A 9,440-nucleotide genomic window follows, 5' to 3' on the forward strand; every position below is an offset into this window, starting at 1 on the left:
CCTTGTTCATAGCCAACAGTTTTTCATACATATTCGACAGCGCCTTCATCAAATCTGACGTTGTCTTCTCCTTGATGATGTTAAACGCCACGTTTCTGGATAGCGTCAATCAGATCATTCCTAAGGCTTGTCGATCCTTGAGCTTCCACTGTTCCGTGGTCATGGTATCCGGCTTCACCCCCAACAGAGGTTTGTGAAGATCTTTCTGGTACAAATAATCTTCAATCTGCATCTTCCAGAAACTGAAATCGGATCCATCGAACTTCTCAATTTCAATCTTTGAACTTTCCATCTTCACAGATCGTGGTGAATTTCGTCTAGCTGTGATACCAGTTGTTAGGATAGCACAACAACGCACACGCTCGATCTAGATGAACACAAAGAACAGGATAGAGAAAAGTGCAAGGAGAACTCTGGCTAAAAGGATTTTTCTATTGATGACTTCGCGTAGGTATAGTAAGAGAGAATTACAGAGAACAGAAAGTACATTCAAAGCTCTACCGAACGGGATATATATATAGTTCAGTTTACTATATATAGCTTTACCAAATTTAACCATCTACTATATATAGCTATTTACTATATATAGCTTTACCTGATTTAACCATCTACTATATATAGTTATTTACCATATATAGCTTTACCGGATATAACCGTTGACCAAGCTATAAATAAGCAGCCGGCTCCATAACCTAACACAATATATTACACGTCCACAGACACCACAGAACAGAAAGGAGCTCGCATGATATCATGGCGAACATAAATATCGTATTTCATTCCTTCATAACATAAAGGGGAAGTATCTCGATGCAAGTGACATACATATATGCATGAGGTTCCTTAACATACATAACATGACATTACATAAGCATTGCTAACATCACATATACGTTTCTTACATTACATGACATATCACATAACTGACATTACATGACATATTACATAACGTGAAAATACATTCCAGTTTCATATAAGCATTTCATGACATGACTCGATAATACTACATGTATCCATGGCATCGATCAAAATTTTCATGGCATATAATACTAGCAGATCAACTATCTTTTCATAGCATAAACAGTCAACAGTCAACATCATCGATAACTTTTCATAGCGTAAAGAGTCAACAGTCAAGTAAACATAATCCATAACTTTTCATAGTGTAAATAGTCCCATAATCCATACATCATATAGTCATATCACATAAAATATGGTGCATGTAGGGGCCACAGGGCACACACCATCATATAACACTTAGTAAGCTAACTCCAACAGTAAGGTCACTTACCTTGATGACCTTGGCCGAAGTCACTCAGAACAAGCTAATTCAAACGGTTAATTACGTCCTATAGTAACCACATAAAAAAATTTAGGAACCTTTCATAACATACCCTAGCTAAATCTCATGCTATTTATCAAAATAAACTCCCAACGCAATCTATCTTTGACGGTTAGGAATCATATTGACCTCAGATGGTAAAATTAAGGACAGAAACGATTTCAGAAGGGCCGAAAACCTAGGAATCGTTATATTGTGGATACCGGGCCGCTAAGTCGAGCTGTTGAGCTAACACCCAAGCCGACCGCCGATCTGCCGTCGACGAGTCGAGGAGCAATGGAGTCGAGCCAACCTCGTCCACGTGCGAGCCAAGTTGTGAGTACGCGTGCAAAGCTGGGAAAGCGCGCTAGAGGCGTGCGTCTGTTGGATCGGTGTTGGGTCGAAACGCGGCCAGCGTTCATCTGTGGGTTGGGTTAGAGGCTGAACGTGAAACCTGACCCGAATCTGACACGTCATCTTCCTTACCTACCAGACAACGAAACCCTAATCGACGTCGTCGCCTTCTCCGATTCTGACTTCGATGATGGTCATGCAGCACACCTTCTTCGATTCCGATTGCAACCTTCTTCGATGCAGTGCTCCCGACGTCGATACTTCACTTCTACTCCATTCTTCCTCTGAAACAGCAACCCCAATGTTTCGAGAACTAACCAAAAAACTAGCGAACCAACCCACACGCTTTTCCCTCTAACACGCTCGGTTTTCTGTTCTTTCGAACACCCTCAGACATAGAAGGCGAGTTTGAAGAGAAAAAATCATTTTTAAGGAAAGAGAAGGGTTGAACATAGGAATATAAAGGGTCTCATAACGTTTCCATTAAGGTAATAACTTTCTTGTACGAAATTGCGCACTTTTTCTGGCGAAAATAAATGCATGGCATAATATCTTTTCGTTTTTTGAAGCAAAAATAAAATCTAAAAAAAAAAATAAAATCTGAATCCTTGGTAAGGATCCAGATCCACCACCGCTAGCAGATATTGTCCTCTTTAGGGTTTTCCTTTTGGGTTTCCCCTCAAGATTGTAAAACGCATCTGTTAGAGGAAGGTTTCAATGCCCTTACAAATAGTGTTTTGTTCTCCTCCCCAACCAATGTGGGACATCACATGCTTACAGTTATAATATGTGAGTTGTATGATAATACTTATAGTACGATTTATTCAATGATATGTTTGAGATAGGATACGAGAAGGATGCACTAAACGTAATGTAATGATAAGAGTAAGATATGTTCATGAAACGTTAAGGTTAGGTTACGTATCAAAGTGCTATGGATATGAGAGATTGATAAAAACGATATGGTCAAGATCGATTGATAAAATAATATGGTTAGGTTATGGGCAGAAAGGGATAGGATTGTGATAGATTGATAGAACGATAGCGTTAGGATACGTTTCTGTAATTATATGACTAAGGTACGTTCATGTAGCGTCATGACCGTGATAGATATAAGAATGTTAAGGCTATGATACGTAAGGGAACGATATGACCACGAAGTGTTTATGATATGATATGATTATGAAACGACATGTGAATGATGGATATATATATATATATATATATAGATATATAGATATAGATATATAGATATAGGATATGATATGATACATGTTATGATACGAGTTATGTGATAATTGACATGTTTATGATATGATATATTGTGATGCGATATGTTATGGTATGATATGTATATGATGAATTTTTTTTTTGTCTGGAAGCATGAAATGTTATGATATGATATAGTTATGTAATTTGAATGATATGATGTTGATTGACATGCAAAACGGCGAACTAGCATGAAATATAACCCCGATGTATGCATGAAAGATATGATAAAAGATATGTGAAATGATATGAAAAATGATATGATATGTACGAAACTCTAGCGGAGTTGTATTAAATGATAATGAAAATGAAAAAAATGTTGGGATCTCAAGCATTATTGTGTGCTCATGTATTAGGGGATACCCCTTACCCTTCACAATAGTACGGACGCATACGTTACGAGACAGAAAAACGATCATTATGGTTATCATAATGCTGGATGACCAAACAAGAGGATAATCATTATGTTTATCAGAATGTTGCGACGATCAGGCAGGAGAACGATCATTATATTTAACCTAATGCTGCCATTACGGTTACTAGTTCTAACGAGTGTTCGGTCTAAGGAGCTCCCAAAGTATGCTTGCCCGACAAGAAAAATGGCCTAGCGGTGTGCGAACTGACTGGTGAGTCCATACTCGCACGTATGGGCTGTGTGTAGAGTAGTACACATCCAAGTTACCCGTTAGGATAGTGCCGTGGAAAAATAGACTGATATGATAAGTTCCGTCATTGCATTCACATGTTCTTGCTTTTAACCCCCAATAGTGGGGTCACTTACTGAGTATTTCTTTAAATACTCAAGCCACGTGCTACTTCTATTTCAGGTTAAGGCAAGACATTCCTGTACAGCTGATGACGACATTGCAACTCGAGACCCTGACACATGCATAGGATAGTGTATTTATTTTCTTAAACTTAAACTAGAATATGATGTTTTTAATTTAAAAGTCTATTTATTTTATTTAATCTTTTGTTGTGTCATTTTTAAAGGTGTTTTTAAAACACGCAAGTCCATGACTGTATTTTAAGATGAATGTGACGTTTTATGAAAGTTTAAATGAAGTATTTCCGCATTCAATGTTCATGATATTTATACAGTATCGACCTTAAATTAGGTAGAAAATTTTGGGTCGCTACAAAATTAATCCACTCATTTATTTAAAAACAACTAGCTTCTATATCTTGAATGAACTTTCTCCAATCACAAAAATAGCTTGAAATGTTGGGGTAATATCATGACATGATTTACCAGGCTTCGAATCTTGAACCATGAATAAAAAGACAAGAAGAAAGTTAGTCAAACAAAAATAAAAGATGACAATTCGATAAACTTCAAATCAAAATAAAGAATGACAAACACCACAATCACATATAAAACAATTTCAAACTAGAAGAAGGTGCTGTTTAAATTTGTTACCAAGGTGAAGACAAGATCAGAATACAATATGATATAGATCCAGTCAGTAAATGTCATGGCCCAATATTTTACTACCGACCGTGACTAATGACGACACACGAATGCAGAAAATAATTTAACTATGCAATAGAGAAAATTATTTAATTCTAATAAAGTTTTCGAACGACAAACAAACAAAACACTTAACAGCTTAGAAACAAATTACGAAAGAATGCAAATACAAATTAAAGACTGGATTGACGCCCCGGGACAACCCATTCTTTTGTGACAATCCCCGTCTCCATCACGCCTGCCCTTGACCGACGGTTCGCGCTCCTAAAAAGGGAAAACATAGCAAGGATGAGTATAAAAATTATACTCAGTAAGCCACTTACTTGTAGGCTCTCTTCGCATCCTAGCTTAACAGGTTCCCACCGTCTCCTAATTCGGTTTTAGGACATCTAGTTCTAATCTTAGTCCCTTGAAGCTTGCCCCTTGGGCTTCACCGGTTCATCGTCCTTTCATTAGATACCTAAAGGTTCCTTACGCCGAGCTGATACGATCAGTATCTCTCTATGAGGCGCTACCTCTGCATGGCTATTTGAGACTACATGGTATCTAGCTTACGGGTTTGCCGAGTACCTCCTAAGCCCATATAGTCCCCCTATGGGGGGCACGACCCAACCCGTTCCCATGCAGCTAATGGGCTGTATGACGTGGGGACATATTTCCCATGCGAAATGGCTAAGAGTAGTAAGAACTGGTCAGGAATCCTTGGTTCTCCCACGAAGCTATAGATACCGTTTTCACACTAGCCATCTATGAACACTCTCGAGGTACCTTATTGTTGTGGTAATCCGCTAAGTTCCTAGGGGAAGGTTAAGTCTAGGTAGAGCGACTTGCCGCTCCTAACAGCAAATCCCTAAGCTTATCATAGTAATGGGCCATAGAAAATAACAGAGTGTGCATGCAACCCTCGTCTAACATCGTAATATATAATTCATGCAATTTAGCACACAGGCGCAATGGGCGATAGCCTCCATCAAGCACCTAGAACGCGAAGTTCACACTTAATGGGGCAAAGTCATCCATCAAGCACCTAGAACGCAGAACACACAAATCCAACATGAATTAAACACATGCATACGTATAGCGGAAATTTAAAGCATGATCGCACGCTCGGATAATTCACCTAGAACTTCACATAATATAACACATCATCATCTCATAACAATCAGTCATAGGAGGCTACTACCTAAGGCGAATAACTAGCATGCATACAGTCCAAGCGAATCCTACAAGTATTTCTTCCTAAACATCGGGTGGTGACTTACCTGGTTGATGCGTGCCCTTTTGCTAGCTTTTCTATGCCCCTGAGGTGTCTAAAAATATTGATTTCCTTCAATTAGGTCCCTATTCACACAAAAACAGTATTAGAACTGGAATCGGGACAACAATCGGGCAAACAAAGGGTAAACGGGTCAAAACGGCCGTCTCACCCGCCGGTTGTGCGTCGACCATGCACGAGGAAGTGCGCCAGTCGCAGGCCGCATGCGCGACTACCACGTGCGGCAGCTTCTGCGTAGTCGCAGGTCGACCGGTCTGGTTCATCACAGCTTGGCTCGGCTCGAGTTTGCGGTTCAGCTCCGGGTTTGTAGGCGACACGTGTCGTCGTCTCACTGGGGCTGCGTTGCTCTAGCCGATGATTGATGCCTGTTCGGTGCCTGCCGCGCCGCCCTTCGCCGCTCGCCGGCCGACACCGTCTCTTTGTTTTTCTTCTTCTCTCTCCTTTGCAATCCGTAACATAGTCATATTTCCGATTTTCATATCTTTTGATTCGGAGTTCTAATCGATATGATTTCTTCGGCAATGTTCTAGATCGTGTTATGGGCTATGTCTTGGTATTTTTTTCGTAATTTTTGCTTAACTACCGGACAAGTTAAGAGCATCGGAAGTTTGTTTACCGTTCTCAGATCTCTGCCATTGGATCGAGGTTTCAGCCAAACTTCTTCACAGATCATGTGTAGATTTATTCCTAGGTGAATATATCAACATTTTAGGACTCGATTCACATAGGAAAAGCTCTGATTTGAAAAATGTCATTCAGAATCTTACCTCACGAAACGTTCTTGGATCTTGACGGAGCGTCGGCTTCGCTAGCCTATCAGTCCTTGTATAGGTCTCGTTTGAAGGTGGATTCCGACAGTGGTCCGATGAACTTCGCGCCGACTCTTTTCTGTTTCCTCCCAATTTTCTCTCTTGCTTCTTTTTTTCTTTTGCCAGAGGTCCATGAGGTTTTACTTGATGGGCAAAATGACATTTTTGCCCCTCTGTTGACTTAGCCAATTTTCTTTTCTTTTTTTTTTTTCTTTCTTTTTTTTTTGGCGTTAGAGTAAAAGAGGGATCGTTGTTAGAAGAGACCATTCTTGTAAGTCATATTTCTAAATTTCTTGTTGTTGTCTAATTTCATTAATTTTTCTTACCATTATTTTGATTTGGGTTGGAGAAATAGATACCAAAAGTTCTCTGTGTTTTAGGTCTTTTTTTGTGAGGATCCATCCTAAAAATTTGGACAAAAATCTACCAAAATTGGGCAACAAGTAAATAGCGCCCAAACAATAGGTTTGAAGTTGAACCTTCTTCAGCTTTGGAACAACCCTTCGGTACGCACAAACTTGACCCACATCTACCGCTTAGCCCAAAGTCCACTCCTACACAGTTCATGCGCGTGAAGCCCAAGCTCATCCTCCCTCGGCCTAGGCCAAACTCCAACACCCAGTCAACAAGAAAACTGAAGAGAACTCCGACGAGAAAACCACGACTTAAAATCTCAATACTAGACGCCTATATCGACCAACCCACACTGCGAAGGTGACCACCAGCCTTAATACATCTAACCAGAGCAAACTCACACCGTGTCGTTGTTCCCGTTGCCGTCAAAGAAGGAAACAAGAAATCAATTTTTAAGAAATCTCTGATCTACCTCCTGTTGGTGACAACAGAAAACTGAAGTGAGATTGAGAGGAGGAGTGATTTGAATGACGGGGAGGGAGGTCCTTTTATAGGGGGATTCCTGGAGTTGGTTGAGATTTGTGTGGACGAAATTGAATCCACCTCCTCCTTCTCTTCGGCAGTAACTCATTCAACTCATTCAAACTCATTCAAACTCTATTATTAGCTTCAACACCCTCCCTTAAACTGAATTCTGCGGAAATCAGTTTAGGACTTCACTTCGTCATCTTGATATACATCTTGGATTCTGCACATTCCCATTTTTCTTCTAAGCTTCTCGAACAATGGTTGTTTTAAGGGCTTTGTGAATAGATCTGCGATTTGTTCATCACTTCGGTAAAAGTTGAGTTCAATAATGCCTTCTTTACACAAATCACGCAAGAAATGAAATCGAACATCGATGTGCTTGCTCCTTCCATGCAACACAGGATTTTTAGACAACTTAATAGTTGACATATTATCACAATATATAACCGTCGTACCTGGTTGCTTCTGATTAAGAATTTCAAGCATTTTTCTTAACCAAATTGATTGGCACGAGCATGCTGCTGCTGCCACAAATTCTGCTTCTGTAGTTGAGAGTGTTACAATAGGTTGCTTCTTTGAAGACCAGCAAATAGCTCCTGAACTCATCATGAAAATACTTCCTGAAGTACTTTTACGATCGTCTATATCACCTGCATAGTCACTATCTGTATAGCCAACCATCTTCGGATCATCTCCTTTCTTGTAGAATACCCCCAAATCAAAGGTTCCTCTCACATAACGAAGTATCCTTCTTGCTGCATTGAGATGTTTTTCCGTTGGATGCTCCATGTAACGACTTATCATACTAACCGCATACATGATGTCTGGTCTTGTTGAAGTTAGGTACATCAAACTTCCCACAATTTGTTTGAAGTACCTATTATCAACCTCTCGCCCGTCAATATCCTTGTGCAACTTTAAACCCAATTCTGATGGAGTTCCAAAGGTGCGCTCATCCAATTTAAACCTTTCAAGTAATTCTTGAGCATACTTCTTCTGACAGATAAAGTTACCTGCGGGAGTTTGAGTAACTTCTACTCCAAGAAAATATCTCATCAAGCCAAGATCCGTCATTTCAAATTCCTTCATCATGCTCTTCTTAAAAAATTCAAACATTTCTTCATTATTGCCAGTAAATATTAAATCATCAACGTATAAGCAAATAATGATAATGTTACCTCCCTTTTCAGTTTTCACATACAACGTATGTTCATACGGCCATTTAGTGAATCCCATCTTTTCAAAATGAGAATCAATGCGACTGTACCATGCCCTCGGAGCTTGCTTCAAACCGTACAAAGCTTTCTTCAACTTGTATACTTGTTCCTCTTTGCCTTTTTGAACAAAACCTTCTGGTTGCTCCACATATACTTCTTCTTGAAGCTCTCCATGTAAGAAGGCCGATTTCACATCAAGTTGATATATAGGCCAAGATTTCTGTGCTGCAATAGAAATTATGAGCCTGATAGTGTCTTGACGTGCCACTGGTGCAAATACCTCCTTATAATCAATTCCATACTTTTGCTTGTATCCTTTTGCAACAAGTCGCGCCTTGTACTTATCCACCTCACCGTTTTCATTCAACTTGGTTTTGAAAACCCATTTTACTCCAATTGTTTTCTGCCCTCTAGGAAGATCAGTGAGCTCCCACGTCTTGTTCTTCTCTATGGATTTGATTTCACTGTCCATAGCTTCCTTCCATTTCTTCTCCTTTACTGCTTCTTCATAGACAATTGGATCACTATCCATAAAGAATGTAAAATAACCACTATCACTTGATTCATAGTCCATCTCATAATCAATCATCCAGTTTGGTCTCTTTCTTGTTCTTGGATGTCTTTGATTATGATCATGATCTTCTTCTACTGGTTCTTCTTGTTGAGCTTATGAGCTCTCTCCATGCTCAAAGTGAGGCTGAATCGGGGCTTCCGTTTGTCCTTCTTCAAGATCTACAGGAATCTGCTGATTCACAGTGATCTTTTCTTCCCATGTCCAAGTCTTTTTTTCATCAAAGACTACATCACGACTTACCACCACCTTCTTTGTCAAAGGATCATA

General features: G+C 39.7%; 1 long non-coding RNA gene across 1 annotated transcript; it reads right to left on the minus strand.

The window, feature by feature from the left end:
* Positions 1-402: 402 nt before the first annotated feature.
* LOC111453018 lies at positions 403-7,674 on the minus strand. The gene is made up of 3 exons (XR_002712200.1): positions 7,327-7,674; positions 2,020-2,029; positions 403-413 (listed from the first exon to the last, which is right to left on the minus strand). It is a non-coding gene; the product is annotated as an uncharacterized LOC111453018 (long non-coding RNA).
* Positions 7,675-9,440: the final 1,766 nt, after the last annotated feature.

The sequence above is a fragment of the Cucurbita moschata genome, unplaced genomic scaffold (assembly GCF_002738365.1).
Source record: "Cucurbita moschata cultivar Rifu unplaced genomic scaffold, Cmos_1.0 Cmo_Scf00015, whole genome shotgun sequence".
Lineage (NCBI taxonomy): Eukaryota > Viridiplantae > Streptophyta > Magnoliopsida > Cucurbitales > Cucurbitaceae > Cucurbita > Cucurbita moschata.